Source organism: Triticum urartu, chromosome 1, assembly GCF_003073215.2.
Source record: "Triticum urartu cultivar G1812 chromosome 1, Tu2.1, whole genome shotgun sequence".
Lineage (NCBI taxonomy): Eukaryota > Viridiplantae > Streptophyta > Magnoliopsida > Poales > Poaceae > Triticum > Triticum urartu.
In genome coordinates, this window is record NC_053022.1 from 301,068,006 (window position 1) to 301,080,277 (window position 12,272).

The following is a 12,272-nucleotide window of genomic DNA, read 5'->3' on the forward strand; positions in this document are numbered from 1 at the left end:
TATTGGTGGTTGTTTGCTCGCACCTTCCATATGGAGTTGGGATCGTTTGTCGGTTGGACGTCCGAAGAAGGTGAAGTACGATGATTGGGACGACAAAGGCGACCTACTATGGCTACCCACTTGGGCTTACAAGTGGGATGTGATAAATGAGACGACAGATGATCCCTCGGTCATGTACAAGTTGTACCAGAGCGAGCTTGATGCGATCACACCTGAGCAGGTGAATTGACATTGCATAAGTGATTATGATGCTTCTATTGCAAGTCGATATCAATTTTGCATTCTATCCCATTTTGCAGGTGATATGGGAGCCGTATGGAACAGGAGATAGTTTTGGTAACCCTTTAGAGTTCAGGCTGAATCCGATGTGCACTAGGGATAGGGATCTCTGGCGTATGCGGTGCCCACTCATATGCAACTGGGCGGTTGAGCTTCACCTCCCACATCGAGTGCGCCGTCAGTTTGGTTTGTTCCAGGCACATCCGCCGGAGTGGGAGGACACGGACAAGTTGCTACACGCGTAAGATATAATTAACCTTGAGTACTTAGCAGCTTCTCAGCAGTTTCGATGCTACTAATATTATGTTTCTAACTTGCAGGTTGGATAGGAAAAGGCAGCGGAAGATTAAGGATTGGGACAAGCATCACAGAAAGTATGTCATACAGTTTGCGCTTAGTGTGGAGCAAGCTAGGGCTGGAATAGGAGTCCAGCTTCGTGAGCACTGCCCTGTAGCGTTCAACAACTATCTCACATGGTTTCTTGCAAGTACCCGTGTGGAGGTATGCAAGCCGGCGTATGCTGGGGAGATTTTGGAAGAACCCACTGTTTTTGATGAGGTAGCCCAACACCAGTACAACGCATTAGTCAGGAAAGGCAATTCAGTGATCCCTTCAGCTCCAATGATGAACTTTGTGGTATTTGCCCTCTTTGCTTTTCATTCACACTATTCACATCTTCGCTTGCCTAACACGTTAATACCATTTCTGTTCATAGCGTGCCTAGATCAAGAAAGCAGCTGATGAGACCAAGACTATTCTTGAAACAACCCCGGCTGGCAAAAGCGATGGAGAAGGTGCACTTCGGGCATTCATCAAGGTTCACATGTCCTTCAAAATAGCACTTAACATGTGTTGCTACGTTCGATGTCTCATTCACTTGTACATGTTGCAGCGCCAGGGCCAAAAGTTAAGGCGGCTATCAAACCTTTTTGGTTGCCGTGACCCCGAGTATGTATCACTAGAACGGTCTAGGTCGGCGACACCATCAGATCCCGCTTCGGGCCAGAGCCATGGTGATCATTTGGAGGATGAGGATGTGGGTGTGGTCACCCAAGAGGTATGGCATGAGCATACATATCCAATTGTTGATGCATTGCTAACTATATCCTCACACACGGTTTTTCCATATCTTTTGTTGATGCATAGGTTGCTGATGATGATATGACCTTGGGGATGTACCAGGTTAGGTCTGCATACATGCTAAAGCCTAGGACGGGAATCAACAAGTACACACCTGAAGACTTCACCCAAAGAGGCAAAAGGACGGTCGGCACCTCGCGGATGGCGGCTTTGGATGACTATTTGGATGACGATGTCGATGACGTGGAGGAACCGGAGCCGGAGCGGGAGTGTGTTCCTCTTCCTAGAAAGGTGAAGAAGTTAGCCAGCAAGAGGGGGGAGCAGCCAAAAAGCGCTCAAGGAACTAGCTCTTCTTAGGAACCAGCCATCGTCCTTTATTTGTCGGTGAACTTGGAGTTGTTATGTCGGTGAACTTGGAGTTGTGGTAGCTCTATGTTGAACTTGATCCTCTTTGTATGTCTTAGTTATGTTGAACTTGGAGTTGACATCTTAGCAATGTTGAACTTGATCCTCTATGTTGCACTTGTTGTCTTAATAATGTTCAACTGTGACTGAAATGTGAACTTAAAGTTTTTGACTGCTTATTCTAGGAAATGTTGCAATGTACCTGAAAATGACCAAGTTTACAAGCTACAGTCGCTGCAGCGCCTAGCTTGGAGGCGCCACACTGTACAGTGCAACGCCCCAGAGCTAGGCGTTGCACTTGTACAGTGTGACGCCTCGGTGCTAGGCGCCCTTTTGACGCTTCTTCTGTGCCTCCTCACATTTCCTCACCAATGCTTGCTCCCTAGCGCACATCGCATTTGACGCTCTCTCTTTTGCCTTCCTCTTCTCCTCAAGCTCCTCTTCCTTCTTCTTCTTTAGCTTGGCTGCATCCTCCTCTCTAAGCTTCTTTGCAGCCTTCTCCCACCATCCCGCCATCTCATCTTCGCCATCCTCCTTCATTGTTGGTTTGTTGGGTTGGGAAGCCGCCATACCTACAATGAGTGAAACATAATGGTTAGTAAAGACAATAAAAACAAATGGAAGCACATGTAAAAGAAGAACATATGAAAAAGAAGAACATATGAAAAAGAAGAACATATGAAAAACAAGAACATTTGAAACATTATAGTTAGTGAGCAACATACGGAAATGGTCCATCGAGGTATCCAAACATTCCTCTATAACGACCTTGCCCTTGTCCATCACCACGGCCAAGTCCATCACCAAGGCCAAGACCATCACCACGGCCAAGACCATCACCACGGCCAACACCACCACCACGAGCTCTACCACCACCACGGCCTAGACTACCACCACCACGGCCTCTTGTAAGTCCTAGTTGCCGACCTCTTTGTTGCCTAGATCCTCTTTGATTAACACTTGGTTGGCTTGGCACTTGTTGGCTACCACTAGGTTGGCTCCCACTTGGTTGGCTTGGCACTTGTTGGCTACCACTAGGTTGGCTCCCACTTGGTTGCCTTGGCGCTTGTTGGCTACCACGTTATTGCCTTCGCACTTGTTGGCTACCTCTTGGTTGGCTTGGCACTTGTTGGCTACCACTTGGTTGGCTCCCTTGTGTAGCTCCTTGTTGGCTAGTGCTTGCATCATTTTTCTTGGACCTTTTTCTTGGTTTCGTACATTTTCTTTTGTTGTGGCCATGACCTTTGCATTCCCCACAACGGGAGCTCTCACGAGGCTCTTGGAATTGATCGTTTCCCGCTTCGCGGTGGCCACCATGGCCCCATCCGTCCATGTCGCCTCTAAAACGCTTTGTTTTACGTCTACCCCGTGTAACAACCTTCAACTCCGGATCCGGCCATAGTTGAACTCCATGGTACTCCGGCCATTGTGATTGGTCAAAGTATGGGTGAAAGCGGGGAGCCCATGTTTTCTTGACCGTCATGATTGAGAACTCCAACTCCCTCACGATGCGTGGGTGATTGATGTCCACATTTCTAACGCGACCGGCGGTATACAAATGTGAGCATGGGAGATGAAGCAACAATGGCCTCCCGCAAGAGCAATCACATTGTGTTAAAGACACCTTGAAAGCCTGACCTCCATGTTGCCGGCCATCGTTTGTGGTTCCTCCTGGCTCTTTCACTTCATACTTCCACTCTTCGTTGTCATATAATATAGCTTCTTCTGAGTCCGCCTTTCGTGATTGAAATTCTAACCATTCATCAACCTTGGGTGGGAACTTGTACTTGTACTTGCGCGGGTTCTCACCCGCTATCTGTGCATCAGTTTCCATCGAGTACTTTAGAAAGTACGCATTCATATTGTCAAATGTGTATTGAACTATTGCCGTCACGGGTAATCCACGTGCACCTTTGAGCACCCTATTGAAGCATTCAGCCATATTGCTTGTCATTTGACCATATCTCCGGCCATCTTCATCAAAAGCACGTGCCCACTTGTTCCGGTGTTGAATGTGCCTATTCATAAAGTCTTGACCCCCGTGATCAAGTTTTTTGTGTGCGAGCAATTTGTTCAACAAAGTGGCGAACCGCTTCTCGGAGAAAGCAAGACAACAATCTTGAAGATCATTGGCCAACTCCTTAAGGCCACATGCCCTATAGAAGTTCGAACAAAAGTGCCTCATGCACCATCGATGGTGCAACGAAGCATGCCCGGGAATGTCAATCTCCACCGCGTTAAGAATTCCTGCATGCCGATCCGATATGACACAAATTTCCCTTTGAGCGGGTAACACCTTCGTCCTCAAAAGACGCAAAAACCACTCCCAGTTGTCATTGTTCTCCGCCTCGACCAAAGCAAATGCCAATGGCAACACCCGGTTATTGGCATCACTTGCTATCGCAACCAACAAGGTCCCCTTGTATTGTCCGGTCAAGAACGTGCCATCAATGGCGATGACCGGCCTACAGTGTTCGAAAGCCCTCACGCATTGCTCGAATGCCCAAAATGCACGGCCAAATACTCGGACTTTCTTTCCTTCATAAACCGTTGTTTGGTGCCCATGAGGCTCGACAACATGAACCATGCCCGGGTTTGTGGCGGCCATGGCTAACAACAACCTAGGGATTCGGTTGTATGCTTCCTCCCAAGTACCATACAACATCTTAAATGCGGCTTGCTTCGCCTTCCATGCCTTGCCGTACTTCACCTTGTAATGAAAGATGGATTTCACAAGGTCAATGACATGTTGGACGCTCATTGTTGGAAGTGTGGATATTGAGTCGGAGAGCCTGTAAGCGATGAACTCGGAAGTGAGTTGTCTGTGGTCTTGGGACACAATCTTGCCATCCACCCTTTTGCCTCGGCACATGTGAGTTGGCACACAACACACTACGTGCCAAGCGGGACCTCCTTTCCATGGTCTTGCACGCACAATCCATGGACATATTTCATCTTCACATGCACATGCAACCGTGTAGCGCACATTGACGTCCGAGTGCACCACCTTGTGTGGACGATAATGTGTAACCAAGTAGTTGTCGAGCCACATCTTCAATTCCAACAAGGTTTCGAACTTAGACCCTTTAGCAATCCGGTTCTTGTCGTCTCCCAAATCACGGTGAGAGCTTGGCCCAACCCCAAGAGATATAGATTTGCCACCATCCACAAGGCTTCATCCGCGAGACTAACATCCTTGAACAATGGTGTCTTGTGATCCCGACCGAATACCTTCTCGAAAGCTTCGGCCTCCTTCACCGTGAAGCCCTCCTCATTAACTTGTTCATCGGGACCTTCGTCATCCGAATCCGATGCATATGCACGGGAAAAAGGGATGGAATGGTCCATTGTCTCTTGCAAATGATATTTGTCAAGATCACCCACATTGTTTTCATGGAGATCAACTTCATTGTCATCGTCCGCATACTCATCATTGTCCTCTTGCAAAGCTTCATCTTCGTTGTTTGTAAACGGGCTCAATGTTGGCCTCACTTCTTGGGTCAAAAGAGGTTCAACAATTTCATCTCGCTTCAAGGGTGGGGGGCTACTAGCAACCAAAGGGGAGGGTTTCCGGTTCAAGTCCAAATGCAAATTTGAATCAACCTTCTTCGTTGCAAATAACTCAAGAGCCTTGTCAAGTGAATCGGCCACCGTTTCCTTGTATGCAACCCAACGTTGCTCCGAGTTGATACGCATTGTCTTCCAACGGATGTGCATTCCAAAACCTACATTATGCCTTCCCTCCAACTCAACGATATCACTAGGGTCCATCCAATTCAAATCTTTCCTCACTTGTTGCAAGAGCTCCGCATAGCTAGGACTACTATCAAACACCATATCAAGCTCATCCGGATCCGGTTCAATATTGCCTTTCAAGAAGGCGTCTTTGTCCCCATGATGAACAAACACACATGTTCTTCCCATCCCTATAAGCATTCAAACAACACAACGTAACATTGCTTCCATGAGTACTAATTTAAGGATTAACACGGAATACAAACCCTAATATATATATATCAAACAACAACCCTAACCCTAACCATAACCCTAACCCTAACCCTAACCCTAACAATAACCCTAACCCTAACCATAACCCTAGCACCAACATAAGAACACCCATAAGAATAACCCTAACATACTAACAAAGCCTAATCATAGGAAATTGGCAAACAAAGATCTCACATCTCCATGCAAATCTCTAGATCCAAACAAAACTAGGGTTTCCCCAAACTAGCATTACTTGGATCAAAACAAGGGGATCGGAGAAGATTACCTTGAGGGAGGGTATGACTTCGAAATCCACGGACAAATTCTTCAAATTTGCAAGATTTGGGAGAGGATTTGAGAGGGGGAGAGAGTGGGAGAGGGGGCAAAGCTCGGGTTGGGGTGTGTGGGGTGGGGGGAGTGGGGGAGGGGGGCCAAGCCGCTGGATAAGTCACAGTGCAGCGCCTATGGGCCGGGCGCTGCACGTTACATGTGTGGCGCCTAGCTTGGAGGCACTGCACTACTGGGTGCAGGCCCAAGGGCTGCCACGGTGGACAGGCGTGCAACGCCCCAGAGCTGGGCGTTGCACCGTAGGGTGTGGCGCCTGCGTGGCGGGCGCTACACAAAAGGGTCAGTGCTGTGAAATAGTTTCACGGGCAGTTCTTTCCGTGAATTGATTTCGTCCCAAGGTCAAAATTGTCAAATTTGCCTGGGGGTGGTGTGGTGGGTTTTTTTCCAGGGCTCTATGCGGTTCAGTTAGGACGATGCAACAGTACGTTGGTGTTAGCAGAATAAGGGTAAGTGTTATTAGAATAAGGTCATAATGGTGTTATTAAAATAGACTTATATATATATATATATATATATATAGGGTCGCGTTATTCGTCACCCTGGGTGAGGAAAAGTTATTCTTCACCCCCTCTATTTTATCATCAATACATCGTAATTTTACGTTCCGTAAGTTTTGTCTTATTTCTGACATAAAAAGAGACCCTAAGAAAAATATAATCGTCGTAAAAAAATATTTCATGTTATGTAAAATTACAAACGTAAAAACATAGTGGAAAATACACATAAACTGCAAATTTTCTTGTCTTATGACCTATATTCTTATTTTCTTATACTAAATTTTACGTAGCGAATCAATAGGAATGTAACTATTTGAATTCCAAACGTAATTTAATTATGAAATGATCGTAAGATTACCTCGGGTAAAGAATAACTTATTCTGTACTCTATTTTCTTATACTAAATATATATAGTGTTATATATATTTTTTGTTTGGGGCACCTAAACACCATGCAACTAATGCCCCATGGGATTGATCCCTTTCCAGATATTGGTGCATGATATACCTGTCATAAAAATGCACGTCATTATAATACCATACAATTTATTTTCATATATGTTATGACGTCCTAATTTCCTTTCAAATCTTTATTTATAATACGAAATATGTATTTGGCAACCCTGTGACAGAATGCAAAAATGCCACACCACCTGGATGCCGTCCATTTCAAATCCGACGCACGAGCTGGATGCCATCAATTTTTTTATCGTACGGTCACGATCTCGCCACTGGGTTGCTGAAAACGGAGAAGATGGAGTAGAGACATATTTACGCATGCATGCCACCGCGAAGTGAACGCGTACCGATTCGTTTGACCAAAGTCAAGCGGTTCCTTTCCTCTCTCACCATGCCGCGATAAGATGGAATTCCTGTTCGCCGCGGTCGTCAATACTCTGTATTCCTCCACCTCGATCCCATAGCTCGTCCTCAATCTCACCGCCGGCCGGGCCGGTCGTCCCTGTAGACTTCTCCATCAACGCCCAGTCGTTCGACTTCGATCTCAACTCCGCCGCTCGTCCTCGACCTCACAGTCGCTCCGCTCGTACACCGCCGGCTTGGCCGCTTTCCCCGTCTGAGCTAACCTTCGAGATCGTCGCTGTTCTTGTTCCCATCTGTGCTCGTCCCTGTTTTGCTTGTTCCTTTTAAGGTGAGCGAGGAAACTCCTCCTTGTAAACACGTCCGAGCTCGTCCTTGCCATGCTCGTCCCACACAATAGCAGCATTCGTCTGAAGGTGCAGGTGCGGAAGCTAGACAGCACCTTCATGGACTGATAGGTCCGGGTGCCGGCTGCAACCGTCCATTACATCAACCGTAAGGTATAAATTCTAGGTAAGATCTGAATTCTAGGTAGGTGAGTTTTTTGGATTTTGTTGTACTAGCAGAGTAACTAATTCTAGGTGGGTGCTTTTCTAAATTCTGATGTACTAGCAGAGTAGCTAGTAGAGAATAAACTGCCTGAGTGTGCTGGATCCCGGTGTGCAAAAATGATTGATATATATGCACAGATGTAGCACATGTATGAGTGGAATAACCACATTATTATGATGTATTGCTAATCTGCCTTGACAGAACAGAACATAATCAAGATTATTTGTCGTTGTTCTTTTTCCAAAATTTTATAGTTTCGTCTGATTGAGTATGATTTCTTCTCCACATCTGGACATGATTCAGTTCAGCCATGGGCCATTCATACGATACTTGACAGTTTTGATTGTCTTCGACGCGCACATGATTAGCTCATAGTTTATATGGTGGGTTATATGTATGTTGTGAACAAGAAACTAAAAGTCCAAGCTCTATTCTGGATGTGACCTTCTTAGACCATCCTGCTGCTAGTTCAAGGAACCATATAATGCTGCCTCGTGAGATTTTTCATCTAGTACATATGCAGAAACTCCATTAGCCTTCTATAAAGTAACATGCTCACATGAGAATGTTTGTTGTGAGAGTACTTGACCTGGGTTAGCATCTTAGCATGACATTCTAAACAAGCAAAATTACATTTTATTTCATTTCTGCTTGACGTGTCATGAACATATGTTGCTCATATTAACCATATCCATATTCTATTTTTATTTGTTGAAAAAATAACCAGGGTAACTTTTGTGTAAATAACACGGTAATATGTGCATTGCAGACCTGTAATGTAGGTGCAAACACCGGGATATTTTTAGACCCGAAGAAAAAGTTATTGAAAACATACCCATTGTAAATTCTTTGTAATTACTATGGTATATATGCACCATATACCTGATAATTTACGTATAAACACAGTAGTAACTATGACCATGAGAGGATTGTTGAAAATATACCCCGGTAATTTTTGTGTAAATAGCATGATAATATAGGCATCACAGACGTGATAACCTACGTACGAACATCATGTTAACTTTAACTATGGGAAAGAAAATTATCGAAAAGATACACCTGGTAAATTAAGTGTAAATAGCATGCTAATATACGCACCGCAGACCTGATAACTTAGATGATAACATCAGGGAAATTTGAACCCGAGTAGAAAAATTGTTGAAACATAGCCCCCTAAATTTATTTGAAAATAGCGGTAATATACGAACCGCATACCCAATAACTTGTGCAGTAACTTTGACCAACGAGGGGAAAAGGTTGTTGAAAACTATACCGCGGCAACTTACGTGAAAATAGCACGGTAATGTATGAACTGCATACCCGATAACTTACGTAAAAGCAGCGCAATAACTTTGACCAAGGGGAAAATAGTTGTTGAAAAACACACCCCAATAACTTATGTGAAAATAGCACGGTAATGTATGACCCGCATACCCAATAATATACGTAGAAAATAACATATCGTTTTTCTTCTACTAAAAAAATTACAGTAGTACCTTATGTTCCTCTATTCTATAGAAAGGATGATCTTTGTTGGCCTTGTTCTGCTGAATTTTGCATCGCTGCTACAAAGAAACCGATTGGTTTTGTTTTTGAAGGCATAAGAAATGAGAGTTTTGTTTAGCTGTATATGATGTTACAATTGTTGCTCATTTGGTAACTACTGATGAAATGAGAGCATTTTAGCTATACATTTTTGTTGCTAACAACAAATGAAAAATATTGGTGACTTCTGTTAGTATCGGATGATAACTTTCGACCCCAACAAAAGGTTGATAACTTTGAAAAAAGTTCAGATTTTCATGTCCTGGTAACATCTGTGTAAACACCATGGTAATTTACGTGTCGCATGTGCAGTAAGTTAGATACCGCACGAGCAGTAACTTACATCACCCATGCCTGATTACCTTTTGGACTTAGATTTTTTTAACTAAAACATATCTGGTAACTATTATGTGTATAATATGATATTTTATGCACCACACGCCTCATAAATTACGTGCAACAACATGGTAAGTTTGGGAAAAACACCCCCGAAAACTTACGTGAAAATAGCACGATAATATACAAACTACATACTCGATAATTTACATACAAACAGCGCGGTAATTTTGGCTAAGGGAAATTTGTTAAAAAACATAACCCTGATAATTTATGTGAAAATAAGACTGTAATACACGAATCGCATACCCGATAACTTGCATACAGACACTGCGTTAATTTTGACCAAGGAGGAAAAGAAGTTGTCGAAAACATACCTCGATAATTTATGTGAAAATAGAATGCTAACATACGAACAACATCCCCGATTACTTATATCCAAATATTGCGGTAACTTTTTACCAAAAAGAGGAAATATTGTTCAAAAACATACCCGGTAACTTATGTGAAAATAATATAGTAATATACGAACCACATATCCAATAACTGATAATATACGAAATCCATACCTGATAACATAAGTACAGACACCACGGTAATTTTTTGGTAAGGCTACCAGTTTGGATTTTCAATGATCACAATCTTTTATTTTTGTTCAATCTTGTCTCAGGAAGGTACAAGTAGCATGTACATTGTGTCTAATCACTAAAGTTTGCTAGCTCAGCTGGAAATTTCATCCAATTTAGTATGGGAGGGTCTGGGTTCGATCCTTTGATGTCCCATTTTTTGTCTATTTTTAACTGCTGGCGGCCTAGAAAATCAGGAGGGGGTTCGTTCCAGAGGTGTGGGGTCGAAGGGAGGGGTTCGTTCGACAGAAAATCGAGAGGGGTGGGATCGAAGGGAGTGGTTCCTGAGGCGGGATGCCCAAAAAATCAGGAGGGGTCCTCTCGAGAGAGGAGGCGGGGTCGAAGGGAGGGGGTCAAGGCGGGATCGAAGGGAGGGGGTGGTATGGTACTTTTGCAATCTGTCACACGGTTGCCAGTTATGACAGTCCTTTATAATATATGCACTATAATACCTTGCGTACACTACCTTACTTTTGCCTTGTATTCTTAGTCGGTATACAATTTTCGACCGCCCGAATACCCCCCCCCCCTAACCACGTCTGTCCGATCGTAATCGGGCGGTCGAGAATAAATTGGTTAGGGAGTCCAATTAACAAAACGGAGATGGTTTATAGATGTTTGGGGATGATCCGGACCCATCGATGACGACTGAGTGGGTCGGGTTCGGGGAAGTTTTGGACATGCGTGAGGGGTCGATGCATTGTGCAAAGAGGGGTTAGGCGAACGAGGTCAAGTGTGTGGTTGGACTGAGAAGATAGAGGAGGGATGCAACCCGGCAACCGTTTCCGGAGACCAGAAACGTCCGACGATAGATCGGCTATAATGCCGCTATAGTTATCCGTTAGGGCATCAAATGGACTCCGAACTGATGAAATTTGGCAGGTGGCCTACTGACAACATAACAACACCGCATGCCAACTTTCAACCCATTCCGAGAACATTTTCTGGCCAGTTATAAAATACTATTTCGGAGGTGCCGCGGGCGCGTGTAAGTGTGTCTTGGCTCAGAACGGACAACGAAAGGAACGGGGAGGCCGGGATGGATGCAAGTTTTGAAAACATGATGATGCAATGCACATGATGACATGGCAAGATGCAACTCGCAAGCAAATGACAAGGCAACAACAGCGAATAACTGGAAGACACCTGGCGCAACGGTCTCAGGGCGTTACAACACTCCACCACTACAAGAGGATCTCGTCCCGAGATCTAGGATGGCACCGGAGAGAAACGGAAGGGGAAGAGAAGAGGTAAACTAAGTTGCTTTTTCGACAAACGAGTGAAACCACGAACCTTGAGGGGTTGAAAAGTTGAAAGAAAGAACAGAACGGAGTTGAACGCAATTGAGAGCATTGCGGTAGAAAAGAGAAGGAAAACTTGATAAGATGAAAATAACTTGAAAAAAGGACACGACACTCCGATTAAATGGACAAGCACAAAAAGAACACGATCCTCACAACTCGAGATGATGAGAGAAGAGAGCAACAACACAATGCCTCTGAAGGAAATGAAAGAATGGAATGGAATGAACGGAGGGAAACAAGATCTTGAGAGAGCATGCTTACAACAAATGCTAGAACGGAGTTGTTGGATTATCAACAACGAAAGGATAAGCTTGATGTGGGCTTATGGAAGACATCTCAAAATTATGAGGTGACAACCCGCCACTCACGGGAAAAAGATTTGATTGAGAGCTAGAAAAGATAGAAAGTTTCTTCCACCGAGGTGATAAGAGATCTTGGATCATAGGTAATCATCACAAGGAGCAACATTCCCAATGGAAGGCTTTAGGTGAAATC